A 17752-nucleotide genomic window follows, 5' to 3' on the forward strand; every position below is an offset into this window, starting at 1 on the left:
AGTTCCAAAGGGCTAGAGAGTGAGTTCCACCTTTCTATTTTAGAGCTCAAAATTAGCAAGGGAATGATCTCATCTTGTTTATCTTTATTTTATGTTTCGCAGGTGGGTAACAAACTCATTGGATTTCAACAAAAATTATGACGCTAGCGTATTCGAGACAACCATAAGGTTGCATTATAAGGTTTAATCTTATTTTTATTTTACTACTCTCTCCTGTCATGGAGAACCCCTGAGATGGATTGTGGATTGAGTGAGAGAATAGATATCTTCATTTGTATTTCTCTATGTATTTTGCTTATCTATCTGAAACTTGCTCATCAAATTTTAGGGTTGTAGGGTGGCCTTCTTAGTACATATGATCTCTCTCACAACATGGTGACGTCGAACTTTCCGCTCTTGGAATGGGTAACTTTTCTCTTCCCTATGATAGATTGTATAAGTCTATGTGTTTTGCAAATGTACGTGATGAACACCTCATTGATAATACAAAGTTGTATTACTTATGAATTGGTTGAGGCTAACTTTGGCAATTTAAGCTCTTTCTTCATGAGGGTGTGTTTGGTTTAGGTTTCTTCAAAGAGGTTTTTTTCGTTGATAATTTGTAGACCGTTGTGTAATTGGGATGGGCTATCTATTAAGATGATTGCATGAGCTTGAGTGGGACCAGTAGTTTCTCTCTACTTTTTCCTTAAAACTTTGTAATCTATGTAATCCTTATCTACGTATATTAATGATGTACAATAAATTTTTACCAATAAAAAAGGCCTTCTATTGTTTTAGAAGTCACATGCTAGTCACACGAGTTCTGAAAAGGACTAGGAGCATAACAATGGATTAATACCTGAATATAACAAAATAAATATTGCCAAAAGTAAACTACTGGTGTTCCCTGAAATAAACTGATTAGTGGATCTATCTTGATGTGCTTGCATCTGTGTGCCTATATGCATAAGGCTGGCTGTCGAGGTACTCTTTGAAATTTAAGGGCAGGTATACATTTAGGCACATTTTGTCATGCATAATTTTCTAGAAAGGTGATTGGGTTTTTCCTGGTGATTGGCCCATTTGATAAAAACACAAATTTACAAACGTTTATCGGCTTTCAGTTACTTATTTTTTAAGTCCGAGGTCCACAATCCAAAGTCCGAGGTCCACAGTCCAAGTCCAAAGTCCAAAGTCCAACGTCCGTATAGTCGTACGTTTTAGTCAAGTTACCTTACTCACGTGGGATTGGTAGGATAGGTCGAGTAAGGGATCGTCCAAACCTTAGGGCTCGGATGGGTTCACAACTGGAATTACAACTTTAAGTGAGTAGGATTTTAGGTTTCTTTTTAGTTGGTTTTAATTAAATTAACGGTAATGTAAATTACTACGGTGATTAAATATAGGTAAACAAAATGTAGAGAAACAGGGAGAGAGTTAATCATGCTCATGCAAGAATCATTTTTCAACAGTTTTATTACCAAATCACTACATCTCTAGTTCGCCTCGCTTTTCGAGACGACGCCGAAATATTGATCCCTAGTGCATGCCCACATCTCTAGGTCGCATTTCACTAGCATAAGGAGTTTTAATAATACCGCATCTCTCGGTATCTTATCTCCGCCTCCGCACAAGTTCACATCACCGGGCCGAATTGGAGAGTCATCGACACCGCAGAGTCGCGAATATTTTTAGTCGCTACGAAGACCGTTTCGAGCATCGGCACTCTAACTTTGTACGCCTCGATCATTTTGGGACCGGATGTTAATTCTATGCCTAATTCCTAAGTAGTGATTCTAGAATATTAACGAGTCAATCCGGATTTTCACACGAAGCGAGATAACCACTCCCCGAGGGGGAATTAGCTCATCATCATAGCAAGAATAATAAAAAACTTGATGTATACATTAAGTAAATAAATGCAGGACAGAAATTAAACAAGAAAAAAGAAATGACATTATTAAGGGTAAAATAACTTCTCATTATTAAGGCTGGAAATAAAAATGGCGGAAGGTAAGATCAAAGAAAAACTAAACGTAGCTAAAGCATTAATATCTTTGAAGACCTCATAATGAAGGCGACCCCTTCATATATATAGCTGATACAAGAGTGACCCGTGAATATTTAAGGTTTTGTTTTTATGCTAATTGAATGGTTCGAAACCAAACTTTGTTTTCAACCGTTTTAAGTTTTGTCCTTTTGCCATTTTAAGGTTTTGTTTTAGCTTATGTTAATTCAAACCACCGGTTTGAATTGTAATGCGATAATCTTCTCTCTTGCCCAGGTGGTATCAATTTGAAACCATCATTTGCCACCTGCCTATGCTGACTCATCATGCCTTCGGGCCCTTGAGTGTGTCCACTTAGTGTGTCCATGGGCGGCGCCGAAATTGGCGTTTTACTACTTTGTCCTTCCTCAAGTTAGAAGTTCGCCGCCGGTCGCTATGGCAGCTTCACTAGCCAACGTCGGCACCTAGATTTATCCGATTTGAGCTTCGGAAGTTTCCTGCCTCTTTGTATGTGGGCCCGTCTTGTCCTGGTTCTGTTCTTTTGGAAACTTCGGCTCTAGTCAGGCTTTGTTGGGCTTTACGGGGATTGAGCGGGAATTCCAATATTCCCGTATTCTTGTACTTGGCAGCTTCACTAGCCAACGTCGGCACCTAGATTTATCCGATTTGAGCATCGGAAGTTTCCTGCTTCTTTATATGTGGGCCCGTTCTGCACTGGTTCTGTTCTTTTGGGAACTTCGGCTCTAGTCAGGCTTTGTTGGGTTTCACGGGGATTGAGTGTGAATTCCCAATATTTCCGTATTCTTGTACTTGGCAGCTTCACTAGCCAACGTCGGCACCTAGATTTATCCGATTTGAGCATCGGAAATTTGCTGCTTCTTCATATGTGGGCCCGTTCCGCACTGGTTCTGTTCTTTTGGAAACTTCGGCTTCACGGGGTCGAGTGGGAAACTCCAAATGTTCCCGTATTTCTGTACTTTGATGCATGTTTTATCACTATCTTCATTTTAATTGCGAAACCTGCAAAAGTACGAAAATATAATTATTACATGATTATTAAACACATAATCGACCAAAATGCTATGTCCCTCGGGGTTTAATATTACAGTTTTAGGTGCTTATCACACCACCCCAAACAAAGACTTTGCTTGTCCCTCAAGCAAAGAAGAGACATTAAAAGCGATAAGTGATCAAAAATGTGTTATCCTAAGCTAAATCTCATTTCAGAGAGTGCGGTTGCATTGACCGTATGCAACAAGGCCTTGAACCACTAGGAATTCCCTAGTGGGCGAGTTATAGCCTCGTGAGAGTTTTCCAGAAAGATACTCACAAACTTCATTTATACTACAACGACTTCAAGAAACAAAGGCTTGTTTCCTTAATTAATCTCGGTATCTAGTCATCTCTAGCGCGGGGAAACAAGGATTTTATTCTTTCGAAATTCAAGTTAATATACATACAATAATCGAAACATCTACGTATGAGCATGCATGCAGTGATCTAATAATGAAATGTACGAGTAGGGCCGTTTCTGGATCCTTTGGATAGCGTCCTTAAGTAGGTTCTCACAGGTATGTGTCGAAACACAATTTCTCTCTTATTTTTCCACTCAAGCTTTGCTATCTCCAGTGTGCAGTGGGCACACGTTTCCTCACATACTCAGTGACAGTCAGAGGAGCCGAGGTCGAGAAGTCACAACTAGTACTTATTATCACACTATCCTATTCCTAATTGAGCTAGAGGTCTTTATTAGGTGTTATGGGGCTTAGGTGGTAGTGTAAAAGAAACTGGAATGGAAAATTCAAAAAATGATAAGTATGAGAGAATAAGGTCTTCGAGATATTTATACTAGAGAAATCCTTTTTTCTTTCTTGCTTCTAATATGGTTTCCACACTTGGATTTTTCAAGCTTTTGTATTCCCTTTTGATTTGATCTTTGGGGGGAATTCTAACCTTGATATTTCTTTTGATTTTTTGGAAACATATTTCTATTTTCTTTTTCTTTTTTCTTCCGCACGTAACTCCGATTTTGATTTGTGACAAGGTTTTTCTCTTCATTTTTCGCACTTCATCCTATTTCTCATACTCATCATCTAGGTAGGCTTATTTAATTGTGGTTACTAGATGGGTAATGATTTTTTTTTTTTGAAGTAGAAAGGATTAATGAAAGGTCCGGGGCTTAATTACTAAGCGGTAAAATTTTTTTTTTACAAAAGCGAATTTTTGGCTATATCGATCCAAAGAAGGCCTAAATTCTCGCCTAGGATTTGGGTAGTGATCAAGTAAGTAGGCGTGTGAACTTCTCTATTCGAAGAACTACTCCTCCTCTGTGTCATTACTCATATATCATACATTTTGAGGCTTTTGGTTAGATTCTTACAGATATGGAAACTTACTTGTCTAACCGTGGGTCCCGAAACTTAATCTTTGTGTACATTTAATGATAGTCGATGCATGAATGCTCATGAAAAGATGTAAAACTATTGCATAATATTAAATTAAGTTTCTAAGAACAAGTCCTAATTTTGATGCTAGGGTGAGATTTCTAAATATTTTTCATCATAGAAGGAGAAACGAGAATTTGTCACTAAATCGTTTATTTAGACATTAAGTAACTATGTACAACTATGCATGCCTAGTTTTTGCAAAAGGTTCTCACCACCCCAAAACAAATGGGACACTTGTGGTCCTCAAAGTGTTAAGAGGAAGAAAGAGTATACCCGAGAGGCTTTTGAGCAAAAATAAAGTGACATCTTCCACGAAATTTATTGTAACACACTATATATTATACATCATAAAAGTAGAAGCACATCTTGTTAGGTCACTTATTTATTTCACATCAAAACATAAAACAAATATGTACAAGCATCAACTCACATTGCCCCAACCTTGAACTGGGGATAGTCCTTCCTTTGCCTCGTCCCTAGAAATGCCATTCCTTCAAGATCCCGCCAATCTATCATAGCTTTCCAGACTTCACTCCACTTCCTTTTCTTTGCATTGTCTAGATGAGCTATCATTTTTTCATCATTAGGGAAAGAACGAACTTTCTTAAGATACCTTGCAGGGCGTGTCCATGTCCGAAATCGCAAGGAACGAATTATCTTGTTTGTTGGACACATAGAGTCGACCTTTACCCAGTCCTGAAAGGTGGCTGCAAACTCAGGGAAGTATGTCCTCACTATCCTGCATGTTGTAACTGGCAGGGTGATGTAATCTTGCCGAAAAGACCGAGCCTTCTTAAGATTCTCAATTACTAGTTCTGTAATGTCGAAGGTGGTACGTTGCTGGGCCAATGCATGGAATGTCTTACACGCTTCCTTTGATGCCGTGGAAAAATGCCAATCTCCCATGATGTTCAGAAGAATAAATAGCATGGCAGTTCCCACATTCATGGTCATACTGGCTAGTGGAATAGTGTATTCTGGCCATCGGCCAGCTTCGGCACGTTCTTTGACGTGGGCAAGGCCATCGCCATAGCGGGCAGCAAAATCTTCCCTAGAGTAGTCATTAAGGTCATTCTCTATCATGTATTGGATGGGGAGATCCGGGCTGAAGAGGAGGAAGGTCTAGAGCCATAGCCACCGCTGGCTCATAAAAGCGCGGTCGGGTGTTACCAATACGTAGTGTAAACCCATTCAACGGAAACCCCGGACACCGGTAGATCTTCCATGTTATTATAAAAGTAAGCTGCCAAACCTGGGGAGTATGTCTGCTCCGGGTGTAGAATGAGAGAGTTCCATCCAACTTGAGTGATGTAGTCTCTGAAAAGATGTCCATATGCCGGAGAATTTAGTAAGGAATGGAAAGATTGTTCTGGAATCATCTTTGGAGCTTCCATTCTGTGAAAAAAATGTGACCTGTTTAGACAAGGATAAACAAATATTAGAGCATGATGAAAATAATTAAGTAGAAACAAATTACCATACGAAAATTAAAAACTAAAAAGAAAATGATAAATAATATAAAATTGCAAAATTTAAATGGTTTTATTGGCCCAAGTAACGGCGAGGATCCTTATGTGGGAGGAATCCGTTTATAAGATTCTCTATGCCGTCAATCCGTGCAACAGCCTGTTGCAACATTTTGCTTTCTCAATCGGTAAATCTCGCGGGTTCTCCATTATTAGAGTGTGATTTGCCAAGAATTGGTTGTGGTCATGCAAGAATTGTGCTTGTTCCTCTTCTTTTATTGTCCGCAGTCCCCGAAATTCAAGAAGGCTGGTGATAATAATGTTCTGACGTTTGAATAATGTCATCAGTCCTTGTTGAATTAAGCGAAGCCCTTCCATGGGATTAAATACGTTGCATAAGGCATTTTCAGTAAAGATGTTGTCGGTGGAACAATCTTCGTTGGTTCCTACACCGACATGGTTTTTTGCAACGTCGGGGTTCCAGAATCCGTTCCTACATACTGAGTGAATGGTAAGAATGTTCGCTGTTCGAAGAGGTGTATGAGGAGAAGTACTAGAAAAACCCCAATGTATCATGATAAGTGTCACAATGGTTGGTAAAGGGGCTGCCTTTTTCCGCACGCGTGCGATCGCATTCCAGAGAAATTTTATAATGCAAAAATCATTGCAGTTAGTCTGCAACACCCAGAGTAAATGGAGGAGTGGTTTGGTTATTTCGGAAGTCTTAGATGTGCCTAGGACATTATGAGCTACCCATTGGATCACAGATAATTGGTTCTTTTGTAAAGATCTCTGATAAACAATACGGTTTTTCCGGTTGTATTCGCCGTGAAGGATAGTTGCAAACATCAGATGCCGGATATTATCGAAAGGTGAATCCTGAAGGTGAACTCCTTGGTTTGTAATAGGAATTTGAAGTACCTCAGAGATGATTTCCATAGTCAATTCATGCTCGCATCCGTTAGCACGGACAAAGAATTGTCCGTTTTGGAAATAACCGCTTTTATAGAATAACAAGACCAATTCTCTGGAATAAAATGTTTGCTTATGGTGTAACAGAGGGTACCATCCTCGACGTAATATTTCAGTGTCAAAAAAAGGATGAAAAAGACCATTTTGAAAATTTTTCATAAAATTTTGCTCAGGCACGAAACTTCGAGTGAGGGCCATTAAAGATGGAGTGGTGAAAAATTATTTTGGAAAAAGGGAAGTTAAATATTTTGAGGTGTCTATCCTTGGTATAAATAGCCACCCATCCGAAAATGTAAAAGATACGTTTCGAGGTGTCACAGGGTAGTTATACCACGTGTATCTTCTAAGATATGCGCAAAAGTGGATGAAGTGTGGATGAGAAGAATGGGGCATGTGACAAGGAGTGCCCCTTTGTTTTTTTTTTTTTTTTTTTTTTTTTTTTTTTTTTTTTTTTTAAGTAGAAGGACAAGGAAAATGTAGATATACTATCACAATAGGATGTAAGAACGTACAATGGTATGGAAACACAACATAATGATACGATGACTTAACTACAAACCTAAATATTAGATAGAATAATATGCCACATTAACAACATGACTATAACAAAACAACCTAGCATGAAAACTTGAGTAGCATATTCAAGCTGCTGCTGCTCAAACTTTTCTAGTGCATCCATGAATCTTGAACTTGGAGTGATCTAAAAACGTTTTTTAGAATAAGAAGTGTAGAGGGAAGAATAAGAAATGAGTGAATATGGAGGAAGAGGTGAACTTATTTATAGAAAGAAAATTGCCGTTTTCTGACCGTTTTTTAGTTGTGGTTCATGACCGTTTTTTTTTTTTTGATGCGTTTTCATTATCGGTTTCTGAACGTGTTAGTGACGTTAAAATTTGTTGTTTAAGTATGACATATGAAATATATATATATATATATATATATATATATATATATATATATATATATATATATATATATATATATATATATATATATAATTTATTATTAGCAATATATGTTCCTACCTATATACTATAATATTAGGTATAGCTAATATAAAACTATCATCTACTATTAAGCTAGAAAGTGAAAAACACGTAAATAAAATGTCCGATATAATATTATACAAGACCGGAAAAAAAATAAATCTAGCTAATTGATGATCCTCGGTCTTGTCAGGCGAGAATCCTCGAGGGCCGCAGAAGAAGAACCGGGGAGTCCCGCGACGCCGTGCGATCTGAGCTCCGTGGAGGCTAACTGCTCCCCGGATATCACCAAGAGTATCCATCACCGAGAGCTGGAAATCGATGCCGCTCGCCATGAACATTCACTGAAACCGGTTACGCGAGTAAGCATATCTTCCTGAAATGCGCCATGGAGGCTCTCATTTCCTGGCTGGAATTCACCCATGCTGTCTGTCATCGACTCGTGGCGAGTGGTCATATCGGTCCTTAACTCGCCCAAGGTACGTCTCATCGATACCTGGCGAGTGTACATGTCTCTCAGACCACTGTTCACTGCACGTAGGGCCTCTATGGGTTGGGTGATCTTACTCATGGCAGTCTCATCAAAGTATGGTGGGTGAGAGGATCCTACGCTAGCGTGCTCGGCAGCCCTAGGTGCTGTGGGTTCCCAAGGATCTTGTATGCATTTCTTAAAGACTAGCATATTCTCATATTGTGGTATAGGGAGTAGTGGGGTGGCAGACAGAAATCCCAGATTAATCATGACTTGCGTTACTAGAACGGCAAGGGGGGCTGACCTAAGAGTGGCATGTGTGATAATATCAAAAAGAAAGGTAACGATGCAGAAGTTACCCTTTCGCTCCTGAAGGATCCAGAGAAGGTGGAGGAAGGTCTTGTTGATGTCGGAAGGCTTCGAGGTGCCAATGACGTTCAGTCCCAGCCATTGAGTCACTGCTAGCTGGTTACGTCGCACCGAGCGCTGATACGCGCATTTCCCGTCGATGTTGTACTCTCCCTCGATAAGCGTGTCGAGCATTAGGTCGTAAGTCCGTGGGTACACCTGGACCGCTGAAGTCGATCCGTGGTCGACCCGATGGAATGCCCGTGATCCCGAGAGCAACACCGTGTGACTTCGTGGCGCGACACCCTCGACGGTGATCCAAAAATGGTCGCCATTAAAGCTTCCATTGTCGTAGAATTTCATCACCAAATCCTTAGAATAAAGCCCTCCATTGGCATATAACAAACTCTCCCATCCTCTAGAGTGAATTTCGTGATCAAAGAATGGAGCAAACATCCCGTTTTCAAACAAATTTCCAAAAATTTTTTTCCACACAAATCCGTCTGTTTCCAGCCATTGCTGATCTAAGAGGGAGGATGGCTATGGATTATTGATGAGGGGGAGAATTGGGATGATCTGACGGAAGGAAATTTTGATCGGAGCTGTGAGGGTCTCGCGCGAGACCTGGTTTTAGTGTGGGCCTGTCTCGTGCGAGACTGATTCGAGAGGGGGCAAGATCCGGTTTTTTAGGAAGACGAAACGTGGATTTGTGACGCGTGTGATCGGGTATTTTGGGTTTAAATGGACCGAGAAATCGATATTTGGGCTGGGCCAAAAATTTTCTCGAAGCCCAAATCAAGCCTAAAGCCTGATTTAAACCTAAAAATCTAAATGCGTACCCACGACTCGTTTGGACTCCGAATTGGACGAATGAGATATCGAAACGATCGGCAACGAAAAAAATTCTATCCAATTATATGAGTCATTCTTGAAAGCCACAATTTTTTTTTTTTTTTTTTTTTTTTTTTTTTTTTTAAGAAGGAAAGTGTAAGGGTTTTATTTACATACAAGGGAGATATACATGAAAAACACTGGATGTCTAGGGGAGTCACTATCTTAAATCATAGACAACTGTCATGTCGGCTCTGGAGCGAACCCAATCCAACCCGGATCGGGCTTCACCTCTATGTATTATGGGGTTAGGGGCGGGATCGGTACCATCCCGACCGACCCGTCTTGCCACACGGTCTAATAAAATTGCCCTTTTTACATACGGCTATCCTCAAACCGCCCCAAGGTACTCAAAGTAACCAATTCTAGGGTTGGTCTGGTGGAATCCATTGCCCGTTTGTGTTCTAAGTATGCAACATCCGAGGTTTGACACGAATCCCCTTTGTGCAAAACTTAATGCAAAGGAAAAGGTAACAAAATAAACATATGTACAAGGTGAGTCTTTTAACGCCGATCCTCAAGACGAATCGAAGTCTTTTAACGCCGATTCTCAAGACGAATCCCATCCCGCTGGGAGAAACGGCGCCGCGACGAAGATTATCCCCGCGCGGTGGTGTTAGACAAAAGTATACCTTAAACGGCTAGTATCGGATAGGAAGTCCGGGCCTAGATGTAAGGGTGTTTGGCAATGCATACACCAGCCCATCCTTCAGCGCCGTCGTTTACGAGCAAAAAAGAACTACGACCATTTCCTATTCGCGGATGAGTGAGACTTACACCAAATAATTAGCTGAAGTTCATAAGTAGAAAAGGGAAGAGAAGGAAGGAGTTGAAATTTTAGGTACCCATCGTTTACGAAAAGCACGCTTGCTCGTGTTACGTATACATTTATAATTCGCTCAGTAAAGAGTTTTCGGGACTAAGGTTCCGCGCTTGCAACCACACACTTCAAAGAACTTTGGAGATCATAAGATAGAAGATGGCCCGCTACCAAAATGGCGCACCCTTTATAGAAACAAGATCGAAAGTATGCCAAACGAAACATCTAGTCGATTAAACAGGATTCAAGAAGAGTCCGCTCAACATCCGGTGAGCGTAATTGTGGTAATGTTTTAGGCGTTGTCCATTGACTTGAAATTATTGTTATCTTTTGGATTAAGCAAAGAGATTGCCCCATAATGTTTCACACAATTGACACAATGAAAGGACCCGCACCATCGTGTTTTCAATTTACCGGAAAGATGTGTAACTGGAGTTGTACTAAAGAAAACTTTTGGCCAATTTTAAAATCCTTACGCAAAATGTGCTTGTCGCACTCTTTTTCATATTAGCCTTGTAGGATTTCGAGATCATAAGCATCACTCCGAATCTCCTCCAAATTTCATTTAATTGCGGTTTTAAACTTCACCGCCTCGATGATATTGTAATTGAGGCTTTTGATGGCCCAAAAGGCACGATGCTCAAGTTCAACCGGCAGATGACAAGGTTTCCCAAAACAATGCGGTAAGGAGACATCCCTATAGGTGTCTTAAATGTTGTTCGGTATGCCCACAAGGCATCCGATAAGCCGGAGAGACCATCCTTTCTTGATGGGTTGACAGTTTTTCCGTAATAGACTTTATCTCTCCGCATGGAGACTTCCACTTGGCCACTCGTTTGTGGGTGGTATGGAGTAGCAACCTTGTGAGTAACTCCATATTTCTTCATTAAAACCCAAAAATTTTGTTACAAAATGTGTACCCCCATCATCGATGATAGCTTTGGGAACACCAAAACGAGAAAATGTTTTCTTTACAAATCTCACGACAGTCTTATGGTCATTCGAGCGACATCGCGAAAGTGCCTCAATCCATTTGGACACATAGTCTACAAATACTAAAATGTATAGAAAACCTTGAGAAATAGGGAAGGGTCCCATAAAATCAATGCCCCAAACATCAAAAAATTTCCACAATCAATATAGGATTTAGGGGCATCATATTTCGCTTGGTAATTCGACCTAAGTGTTGACAACGAATGCAAGCTACGCAATGTTCGTGGTGCATCGCGAAAAAGGGTAGGCCAGTAAAAAACCACATTGTAACACCTTGGCAAATGAGTTTTCTTTCCACTCAAATGACCTCCAAAGATTGTTCATGGCAAAGGATAATACGTCGGTGTGTTCCCACGGAATGCAAATGACGAATTAGTTGGTCGAACAATACTTAAAGAGGTAGGGTTCATCCCGAAATAATATTTTACAATGGATAAGAACTTTTATGATCGGGACGTGACCAAAAGGAGGGGACTTCCTCAAGAATCCAGGTAGTTAACGATATCCGCATTACCATGGAGATGAGAAAATAGAGTACAAGTTCGTCTTTGTGAAGGAGTCACCGATAGCTTCAAATCACTATCGATGTCACCAACCGGTCTTGATAAATGGTCGGCTACGACATTTTCGGGTCCTTTCTTGTCTTTGAATTCCGTGGTGAATTCTTGTAAGAGAAGGATCCAGCGTAACAATCGTTGTTTTAAGGCCTTTTTCGCGAAAGTAAGTACCGAATCATGGCATGGTCATATATATACTATGGTCGATGTTCCAACTAGGTAGGGGCTAAACTTATCCAAAGCATAGACAACAGCTAGGAACTCTTTCTCGGTTGTGGTATAATTACGCTGAGTGTCGTTAAGAGTTTTACTAAGCGTAATAAATGACAACGGGGTTTGTCGTCGCGTCGCTATTGCCTAGCACGGCACCAATAGCAAAGTCGCTTAGCGCCACACATCGATTCAATGGTTGAGACCAATCGGGGGTGAATAATAGGAGCGTAGTCGAGCGTTTTAGTGTATCAAAAGCTTGTTTGCAATTGAAATTGAAGTCGAATATCGCATCCTTAAGCAGGAGATTGGTTGGTCGGGTCGAGCAACTTTAGAGAAATCCCGAATGAATCTCCCAGAAAACCCAGTGGCCTAAAAGGCACGGATATCCCGAAACGCGGCGGGAAGGGTAGCGCAAAGAAATTTTAACAATTTTAGCTTTATCAACCTCTATCCCGCCTTTTGAAACAATATGACCTAGAACAAGTCCTTTGGTAACCATGAAATGACACTTCTCCCAATTGAGTACCAGATTTTTTCTCCTCGCAACGCTAAGACTTTGGAAAGGTTGGATAAATAGTCGTTAAAGGAATTTCCGTAAATGGAAAAGTCGCCCATGAAGACTTCCATATAACGCTCCACCATATCACTAAAAATGTGAAGCATGCAGCGTTGGAAAGTGCCCGGGCATTACAAAGACCAAAAGGCATTCGTCTCAGAAGCAAAGGTTCCAAAGGGACACGCGAAAGTTGTCTTTTCTTGATCGGGCGGGATCGATGACAATTTGGAAGTATCCGAATAGCCATCAAGAAAACAAGAGTAAGCATGACCGCTAAAACGTTCTAGCATCCGGGTCAATGAATGGGAGAGGAAAATGATCTTTACGGGTTCGGCATTAAGTTTCGCGATAGTCAATGCAAATTCTCCATTTCAAAGGAATGCGAGTGGAGATGCATTCACCATTTTCATTTTGCACAACTTGAATGCCGGACTTTTGGGAACAACGTGGGATGGGACTAACCCACCACTATCCGGAGATAGGGTATATGATACCCGCGATCAAGTAAACGTAGAACTTCCTCTCTCACTACTTCCTTCATAGCGGGATTAAGGCGGCGCTTGTGGTTCTCGTGATGTCTTTGTGCCGCCATCAAGATGTATACGATCGTGCATATGCTAGGGTCTATTCCCTTGATATCATCTAAGGACCATCCGATAGCGGAGCGGTGTTCACGAATGACATGAATCAAACGCGGTCTCTTCGCCTCAGTGGTCAAGTGAGCGAAATTATTATAGGGTGACTACCATCGAATCGAGATGTACGCGACTTTCAAATCGGGGGTAGAGGTTTTAAATCGAGTTGGAGGATTGGGGATCAAGGATTCGTGAGGGATCATCTCTTCAATGGAAAAGAGCGAATCCGTCCTTCTAAATTAGTTTGCACCAAGCATTAGGGTCAAATAGTGGTACCCGACTCTAATAATGCATGGACATCCCTTATGTAATGAAGTCATCGCCAAACTCCGGATTATCAAAAGAAAGAAATTGGTGTATCTCGCCCTGGGAAAAGAGTTTGCGAAATAATCATGCTCCGCACTATCAACCAAGCTAATCTAATCTCGCCTCCATTATAGGATCGGAAACTGTTTCATTAATTTGAACACGCTGAGTTCGGCTGAAAGGTTCCCGAAAGACAATGTCATTGAACCGTCCCGACAATTTATAAGAGCGTTGGCAGTTGCAAGGAAAGGACGTCCCAAGATGATAGGGATGGAGTCACAGGCTACTTCAGTATCTAGAATAACAAAATCAACCGGATAGTAAAAATCTTGACCTTTACTATAACGCTCTCTACTATGCCTTTTGGGTACTTGATGGAGCCGATCCGCGAGTTGCAGAGTCATATTGGTAGGTTTCAATTCATGAAGACCTAACCGCTTAAATAAGTAGTAGGGGAAGTAGGTTAACACCGCACCTAGGTCTAAAAGCGCCAATAGCGGTATACTTGTCGCCCAACGCATGGTACAGGGTTAATTCGACTGGTCTTTGTACTTTTACCACACCATTGGTAGTGGTAATCGAGGGAAACCGCCGCTGAGGAACGCTTTGTTGAGGTACATTTCGTACGCCGTTTGGTGGTGCACATGTCCTTCAAAAACTTGGCATGCTTGGGGCAAATGCTTTAGCGATCTAGGAAAGGTAAGTTTATGGTCAAATTTTTGAAGGTTTCACCGGATCTCATCAAAATGTTCGGCATGTTTGTTCTTTACCAAACGGGCGCAGGAACGGAGCTTTTGACGAATCGCATAAGGATCAATGGTATCTTTTCCTAGGGACGAGGTGTAGATTTTGATGGTACAACTTCGTCCGCTATAGGTTGCGAGGTATGAGTTGGAAGGACGTTAGTCGGGCTTCCGGCCGATTCCTCGTCCGCATAATGATATTATTGTCGATGGTTCGCCGTAATGAAGAGTGGTAATGGCATTTACCTCACCCGGCTTGGATTACTAGGTCCCCGTGCATTGTTGAAGTTCAAAGGCGGTGTTTGTAGCTTGGGTTTGAACCGCTTCGCCAGGGAACACGCCGACTGACTTTTATCCCGAGCTAACAACAACAAGAGACCGCTGGATAGAAGCTAGGGATTTGATTCTGTGATTCATGTATGTCGTGAAAGTTTCACCCGCTTTATCGGCCGCTGATTGTACTAAGGGAGCAAAGCAGGAACTAGTTCTCGGTTATTATTCACGGGTTGATTTTGGTAGCCATATCCTTGGTTAGCGGAACAAGGTTCAAGGTTGTTTTGGTATCCCATATTTGCGTTGTTGGGAAAATTACTTTGCCCTTGCTGAAATTGTGGAGGATTTCCTTTGACGATAGGAATTGTAGTTCGCGGGTGGTCGTGACAGAACGCTTGTTGCCACCGAAGGAGCTTGTTGTTGACCCGAAGGTGCCCAAGCTAAATTCGGATGTTGTCGCCAAGGTGCATTAGGGATGTTGAAAGCACAAACCTCTTCAGCAGGTTGGGGAGGACACTCGTGATACCAAAGGACAATAAGAATCGGCGCTTTCGGGACTTAAGCAAAGAGGGTAATGGGAAGCGTTGGCGCCATGACCGTTTGGGTTTTTGTTCATTTACTTGTACCGAAAAGAGCATCGACCTTTTGTTTAAGGATTCGATTAAAGTTTTTAATTCGGATCGGTTTTGACCTCTAACATAGACGAAACTTTGGTAGGAGTGTCTTTAGAAGATTTAGAAGAATCGCTGTTTCCCCAAACGGGTGCTTCGTGAGGCCTGTTTCTCAAGAAAAGTGTATGCTTCAAGAAATTTGTCCATGAAACAACCGCCGCTCATGATATCTAATGTTTCCTTTTGATGGTCGAGAGACCATTAAAGAATGAACGGACTAATACAACGGTGTCGAAGTTGATGATGGGGACATTCGAGAAGTAGATCAAGAAATCTGCTCCACGCCCAAAAAGGATTCCCGGGGTGCCGGGCGAAAGAATTGAATCTTTTGAAGCATTTCTGTAGTTTTCTTCGAAAGTATAAAACTTTATCATGAATGCTTGAACAAGTTTGGCCCATGTGTCAATGGATTGGCGGCGCTTGTCCGGCGAGCCAAAATGAAGCTTTATCGCCTAAGGTGAAGGGAAACAACCTAAGCAAGACTTGTTCGTTGGTAACGGGCCGGATGGCTAAAAGTGGTGACTACTTGTTGCATCCGACGAAGATGATTGTATGGTTTTTCATGGTCTAAAACCATGGTAAAACAGGTAACAAACCGAAAATGTTTGGCGGAATACGAAAATCACCTACAATCGCGATCGAGTTTAATGCAGAAGGTGTCCTTCCCTCGTAAGGCAAAGATAAAAATCGAAAGGGGTTTCTCGACCGTGAGATTTTCTTCACCCATAATTAAAGGGGATAATGGAAACGGAGATGTTTGACGAGGTTGATTTTACTTGAGGAGGAACTATGCCTAGGAGATAACATAAAACAAATTGTTTCTTGTATTTTCGACGATGATATGTAAGTTCTAATTCCTTATGTTTACTGCACCGTAGTCTCATACAAATATGAATTTTAATTTAGTGCTCATAAGGAAACTAATAATGACCGGAGTTTTTAGAAGTTAGGAAGGAGGAAGTTGAAGCACGCCTTCCCCGAAATGCCGCTAACTCCGAAAGCAGGGAAGCTAGGATAACGCGTGAATATTCCAAAGACCACGTTACCCGAGAATCGAGGGAGGTTGTTCGTGCTAGCACGCTCCTTAATTAGGCAACCTCAATTTTTTTCAAGTTTCCTAGGCAATCGATGGAATAGGATGATGATTTATGATGGTGTATTATGCGGGGTGTTATTAAGATGATTTAGATGAAATTTTAATTACTATGATTTTTTAATTTTTAATTTTTTAATTTTTTTTTATTTTTTTTAATTTTTTAATTTTTTTTTTTTATTTTAATTTACGGATTAGTGTATTATGGAGACTTGATTACTTAAATATGCAATTAAAAAACGATAGATGCCAAAATAGAAACTAACTAACATATACTAGTTTACGCAAAAAGTCTACCCATGCAAATCTATATTACCTATACGCGGCAACTATGTGTAAGTTATAATGCGAGTTAGGGGAATGTCAAGAACTAACTCATGCAATTGAATACCGCTGTATGTGAATTGATGTAACATACACATACAAAAATATTCTAAGCAAGTGGTTTGGTGCTACGATATATCAAAATATATACGAATCATATTAATTGTGTTACGTGAATATGTGATTTACGAACCACCTTTACATGCACAGAGTTCTCATTCCAACATACAAATATACGAGGTAAAACAAAGTTATAGCAAATAATATCCTCGACAAAGTTTGAGGAGTTTAAGAGTTTGAAACCTCAAGGCCCCGCGATTCCTCGATAGCGATCGACTACTCCCAAGTTTATGCTTACTAGAAAAAAAAACAGGACCAAAGAGCCCAAAAGAGTAATCGAAAAGGAAAGTGGCTCAGACTGAAAACCGGAGTGTTGATACTCCAGTGTTAGTTTCACAAGCGGCTTACTAATTCAGTCTCGTCCGAGACTTTTTGTCCGCTTAGTACTTCAAATTCCTACCTGAGTACTTAGACTGTGCTAAATGAAAATAAACAAAACTTGGCTCACGCTTATTTGTTAGTAGAAAAAATTACGTAAAGAGTTAGTATTGTAAATGTAAAATGAAAATTAAAAAGATGATGAGGTAAGGGAGGGTTTTATGGATGTATTCCAGCTTATTACGCTAAATCCAGAGTCCTTCGGCGTGTGGGCGCATTTGATAAAAACACAAATTTACAAACGCTTATCGGCTTTCGCCATTTATTTCTTAAGTCCGAGGTCCATACCCAAAGTCCGGAGGTCCACAAATAAAGTCCAAAGTCCAAAAGTCCAACGTCCGTATAGTCGTGCGCTTTAGTCAAGTTACCTTTACTCACGTGGGATTGGTAGATATAGGTCGAGTAGGGATCGCCCAAACCTTAGTGGCTCGGATAGGTTCACAACCGAATTACAACTTTAAGCGAGTAGGATTTTAGGTTTCTTTTAGTTGGTTTTAA

General features: G+C 40.8%; 1 long non-coding RNA gene across 2 annotated transcripts in view; it reads left to right on the forward strand.

The window, feature by feature from the left end:
* Positions 1-268: 268 nt before the first annotated feature.
* LOC147525638 (uncharacterized) overlaps positions 269-17752 on the forward strand; it is a 34947-nt gene continuing 17463 nt past the window's right edge. For both annotated transcript variants that reach the window (XR_015192887.1, XR_015192885.1), the window contains exon 1: positions 269-405. This is a non-coding gene — a long non-coding RNA (uncharacterized LOC147525638). The remainder of the gene's footprint in view (positions 406-17752) is intronic.

The sequence above is a fragment of the Coptis chinensis genome, chromosome 1, assembly GCF_015680905.1.
Source record: "Coptis chinensis isolate HL-2020 chromosome 1, ASM1568090v1, whole genome shotgun sequence".
Classification (NCBI taxonomy): domain Eukaryota; kingdom Viridiplantae; phylum Streptophyta; class Magnoliopsida; order Ranunculales; family Ranunculaceae; genus Coptis; species Coptis chinensis.